This window comes from Anarrhichthys ocellatus, unplaced genomic scaffold (genome assembly GCF_004355925.1).
Source record: "Anarrhichthys ocellatus isolate YVR2014 unplaced genomic scaffold, GSC_Weel_1.0 scaffold67, whole genome shotgun sequence".
Classification (NCBI taxonomy): Eukaryota; Metazoa; Chordata; class Actinopteri; order Perciformes; family Anarhichadidae; genus Anarrhichthys; species Anarrhichthys ocellatus.
In genome coordinates, this window is record NW_022280097.1 from 92422 (window position 1) to 98148 (window position 5727).

General features: G+C 39.8%; 1 protein-coding gene across 1 annotated transcript in view; it reads right to left on the bottom strand.

Moving 5' to 3' along the window:
• LOC116397473 (F-box-like/WD repeat-containing protein TBL1XR1) overlaps positions 1–2448 on the bottom strand; it is a 39205-nt gene extending 36757 nt beyond the window's left edge. Inside the window, exon 1 of the mRNA XM_031872910.1 lies at positions 2080–2448. The gene's annotated coding sequence lies outside the window, so the exon portion shown is untranslated. The remainder of the gene's footprint in view (positions 1–2079) is intronic.
• Positions 2449–5727: the final 3279 nt, after the last annotated feature.

A 5727-nucleotide genomic window follows, 5' to 3' on the forward strand; every position in this document is an offset into this window, starting at 1 on the left:
GGTGGAGGGGGGCTCTGGGGGGGGGGCGGGGGCGGGGGGGGGGGTTTCCTCTCAGCCTGGGAGCATCTAAAAAAAATAAAGAAACCACCAAAAAGAAGGATTTTTGGTGGAGACATTAAAAAAACTACATCTGCTACTTGAATGTGGTCTTAGCTAAATGGGCCCTGCAGCCGCCCTAAGACAATTTGAACATCCAACTCATCAAGATGTGGTAACGATTACTTTGTTTGCATTAAACGGCTACAGATGACGTTCGTCACTGACCACAAAAAAAATACTTGTTTGTGTGTGTGTGTCTAGCAGCTCTGTCCTTGTTTGACACACTAGTTCAACCTCAATGCACAAAGACCAAACCGAAGGATGTGTTGCTGCTGTTATCAACTGCACTGCACACAGGACAAAGACTCACAGCCGGCTAACGTGCACATGTGTTGTGCACTCGTGTCAGAGAAAATAACCAGAGAGAAGTCAGTGATCCTAATCCAAAAAAAACAACTAATTCCGTTATACTGTTGTCAAATGGCGAGAGAGAAATGCAAATATATGAGATGTATTCAACAAGTTCAACCAGCTGAACACGTGATAATACCTGACAAACCGCAATAGTTAGAGGCAACCATTGTCCACAGATGGTGTCCGTTGTTATGTTTTGCATTTACATATATAAAAAAAAACAATGATACAAATATCAAATATTGACATTGGTAAGAGGTTAAAAAAATCCAGTATTATTCAAAATCTACTACAAATGGCCATTAAAAAAAATACATACACATTGCCTCTTTTTACCTTAGATAAGTGGCCGTGGTGTATGTGTGATAATGCACTCAAAGGATGTTCCAATATATCAAATAGTGGATTCAGCACCCTGATCATATCAGGACACCTTCTCATACATTATTTACATAACCTACTTTAAGTAGTAACCACAATATTCACTCAAAATAAAACCACACGGGCAATAACTTGTAGCAGGGGAAAAGAAAATATTCAAATCGAAAATAAAAGAAGTTGTGTGGTCAAAAAACTAAAATTGTAAAACTTAATTTCAAGTTACACTTAATATCTTAGCCCAGTTAAGTTTAGTTTGTGAATCCTGACTCCGGCTGAACAAAGTCCGTATTAGCAGCCTAGCACAGATACTGAAGGCTTATCTGGGACTGGTACATTGTGTCATTGAGTTGAGCTTCACAAGGTTGGCAAGTGGCCCTCCTGGGTGTGTGGGGGTGTGTGCGTGTGTGTGTGTGTGTGTGTGTTCACCCCTCCCCCACACCACCCACAGCTTGGAACAACCAGCTGCAAAGCACTGTAGAAAGCTTTGAGTAACATTGACACAAAGGTAATAAAACACTACAATAAACAATGCACATAAGAATCCACTGTATGCTGCAGACAAGCAACATGATCTAAACCGTGGAGTTAACTACGGGCCTGCAGAGCAAAACACCTCAGACTGGTGAGTACAGCTGTGGGACAACATGCTAACGTTGCTAGAAGTACAGTTTCAGTTTTGATTCATAACGGTTGTTGGTTCTTTAACAACACTAACTTAAGTAACACTTAAGTATTGTCTAAGTACCAAAGTGCATTCCAACACAGTTTTATTAAAATAAGAAGTAAAAGCATGAATCCATCATTGAAAAACTATCTAAAAGAACAAAAATGTTTAAAATAAATAGTTAGTAAAAAAGTTAGATCTGAGTAAAACAAATACATTTACAGAGGTGATACTAATATCATCAATATATGTTATGAATTATGTCTTCATGGTTGAAATTTAAAAAAAAAAAATCACTAAAGTGGTTTTAATTCAAAGCTAGCAGTAGCTGCAGGAAGGAAGCGCGCGCTCACAAACAAACCTACCACGAGAACAGCCCTACGAACACATGCACAGTGCACGCGCGCCTACTCACGCGCTGACGCTGCCCATCCCCCACCCCGAGCGAAAAAATAAAAATAAACGTTCAAAACATTGCAATAAACCGCCCAAACCTTGTATTTACAGTCATACGTGGTTACACTACACGTGGGTACAATTTATACGGGCAATAATAACGTAAAATGAGGATAAACACTCACCTAAAGCTCCAAATCACTCAAAGGGGGGTGCCTTCTCCTCTGTGCTCCTAATATGGAATCTCCTCCTCCTCCACCACCGTTGTTTTCTAGCTCTAATTAAACCTCGAAAAAAGCGTTATAACGGCCTTCAGACCCGGCCAACCGGTGCTAGGAATCCCCAATGACCGATGTGTTTTGGATACACGGGCATATATACTGATAAATCCCCTTAAAATGAGCTGGATGGACAGTTGGGTCTAGATTGTAGCTTTGCTCGCTAGTAGAGAAAAGAGCCAAACGGTTCAGTAGCAGCCAACGGCTTCAGTCTGAAACACAGAGCGGCTGACCTGCCAGGCGAAAATGAGGTAGGCCTGAGCTGCTCGCTGCAGGAAGCACACTCCAGTCACATAAACATCAAAATGGGTGTCGCAGTAAGGATGATGTAGTCGGGCTGAGGTTGGCGGTAACTCAAGTTTTGAGTTTGAATTTATTTTAGACCAATGTAATTATTTGAAGCTTAATATTATAATTAATGATACATATCTATTTTTGGATTGGAGCATAGGCATGCTAGTTTGAGCTGTTATTAATACACTAAAGGAAAGGTAGAGATTGGTCTACATTTCTATTTCATTTTTTTAAGTGTTACACCACAATTATGTAATGTAGTTGTGCATGTTTTGATCGACATAATTGCCTAAATAAATAGTAAAAGCAGTCTACAGAAATACTTTTTATTTTTTGCATTACAAGCTCCACCAATGGTTTGAAAGGCTTCACATGGTATACACCTCCTACTTCATAAGTGGGCGTGGTCATGACTGGTTTTAGCAATGTCTCGTGATCAATCCGTAAACACGATAATTTCAACGTCAACGGTCTGCACTCATATTTACAAGTGTAACAGCTTAAGGCTTTTGTTTATTTAAGCTATGACCAAACAATCATTGGAATTGTAAATAATTTAAGCCTTGTTACAATAAAGTGAAACGTATTATTGTTTGCTTGTCCATCAGTTATCACTAAAAACACAAAATTGTTTTTAAAATAGGAATTCAATAATTGAACAATATTACAATATTGTATTCTGTATCTTTTTGAAAACGTATATTTAACTAAAGTCAGGCGACTATAGAAGTAAACTAAAGACATCCGAGTGGGGGGGAAAAAAGCGGTAGCCATCGGTTGGAGGTGACAGCATCTTTTCAGTGTAAACCACATCATATAAGGAAAGACTGGCTGAGACTGAGAGGGAGGCTTCGCTAGACTGATGCTTAACACATACAGATCCATATTCTGCAGACATAACACAATGAAAAATAGATATCTACTCAGGAGTGCACGTATACATTAACTGAACACACACACACACACACACACACACACACACACATAAGGTCCAGCCGAGACAAACAGAAGGCTGTAGGGTGGTGTGTAGTGTGCGCTTTAGTGTGGCTGTAACAGCAGAGTGGAGGTTTTTACAGGGTGGGGTGGCATCAGTGTTTGTTTCTCTATGCTTTCACATGCCCCGGGGAGGCTTGTGGTACAAGAGGGCCCCCTTTGATTTTGATAGTGGTTTTTATTTGCACACTTTTTTGCATTGTATCTGTTTTGTCTTAGAGGAAATGCAGCGACCCCAGCAGTTACGTTATTTTACTGCTTTTGTGTCCTATCACTACTGACTGAATGAAGAGAAAAACAGCGGTGTGGAAAAAAAAGCTGTGGCAAATTGTGAAGTGAAACACCTCAGGGCGAAGCAATCCACTGTCTGGGTAATGACTTTCTGGGAAACCACAACACACCATCTATATGCAGCACCCAGCCCCAGTGTTTCCTTCTTCTCTGATCACTCTGCAGCAGCAACACACCACCTCCACTACTAATGAGATTTTACTTTGATACAGTATCTCGTGAAAGATATGAGTTTTAATACTATGATCTAGGACTGGGACTGGATTTTAAAATCCTAAAATAATTACTCTTTGGCTACTGTGCATAAAATCACAAAATTAGCATACTATTAGCACTCCTGTATTTGCACACACACTTGATGATAAAGGGCAAATTGGTTCCTCTGCAACAATCCACAAGTAAACCACATTATTGTGAGCTCAATTCAGTGAAATAGAAGAGATCTAATTTTAAAAGTATTTCTCTATTTTGTGGACTGTGTAACAAGGTTAACATTTCAGTTCAGCATTTTGGGAAATAAGCTTATTTGCTTTCTTGCCGAGAATTAGATGAGAAGACCGATACCACTCTGTATGGCAAATATGAAGCTGGAGTAAACAGGAGATTAGCATAAAATGCAAAAACAATTTATTGTGATTTTACAGGTTAGAATATAAAATAAGGGAAATACTCGAGTGAAGTACCTCTAAATTATACTTCATAGCAGGTCTTCAGTGATCAGGTGTTTTTCACAGCGGACGTGTTGACATGTAACACAGGCGGGCGTAAATAATCAAATGAATGTTGGCTGATTTCTATTTCGCTGTTTTAGTTTCATGGTCCTGGTATTGTGCGTGCTTGATCACTTTCACGCTGCTATGGCTAACTTGGACAGTTAAACCCCATTTACACGTGGCACATGCAATCTGTTTCTGATAAGAAAAGATTGGGCAATGTGCTATACACAGCTGCAGTCAACTTAAAGCAATATGTAGACAAAGCAATTCAAAGAAGAAAACCTATAAATACATAGTCATTATAAAAATGAGGAAAGAAATCGTACAGCCATTAAAACCCATAATACATAATAATGCATAAAACTAAATGTAACAGTGGCTCCTAAGGATGTAACTATTGTCTGGGCGGGTGTTTAGCCAAACTCACTGGCTGCTAACAGCTAGATAGCTCTCCTCTTACTGACATGAGAAGACGCGCTCCATTGTAGTCAGCGCTCGGTTCAGTTTTGCAAACATACATTCCTACATAAATACATAAATACTGCACTTACTGAAGCAGTTGTTGATCACTTGTGGCCCCTACCTGCAGGTTAAGAGTAGTGAGGAGTCGGCAGTCAATGGTATTAAATAGTTAAATAATAAAGTATGTTTTCACAAAACCACGAGAGGCACACAGTCATAAATGAGCACAAAAAATATTAATGTGACGGGTCCAGTAGAATGCGAGATTAGCTGTGGACAGACAGACACAGACATGCGCACACACACTCACTCACACAAATGACCAAATACATTTGTTTTCCACGGTTACAGAACTTGGTTAGGTCCTTTAAAGGGTAAGAGTTACCAGAGCCCTATACACTTCATAATACAGACGCACACACTTGATTTGGACACTTTTTTTCAGTCACTGCACATCCAACAATAATAGCCTTGGCCTTTAAAAACCCATACCAGCATTATACTATATCCACTTCAGAGGACATATAATACTTCACTCCACCTCTGGCATATTTAGTACTTTGACAATGACAGGGTCTCAACAAAGCATGGCTCCATAATATGTCTTCATGAGACCTTACAGTAATGGCTGTTCTCTATACGGAGCAATAATTTATCCTTCATGGTCGAGACTGGAATAGCATGGTTGGCTGTTGCCGTTAAGTGATTCGATTATTTAGCGCGGTAGAGATGCCGACAGAGACAAACAGATACTGCATGAACGTGTGTGGGCTTTTAAGTCAGTGTGTAGGGTGGGGGG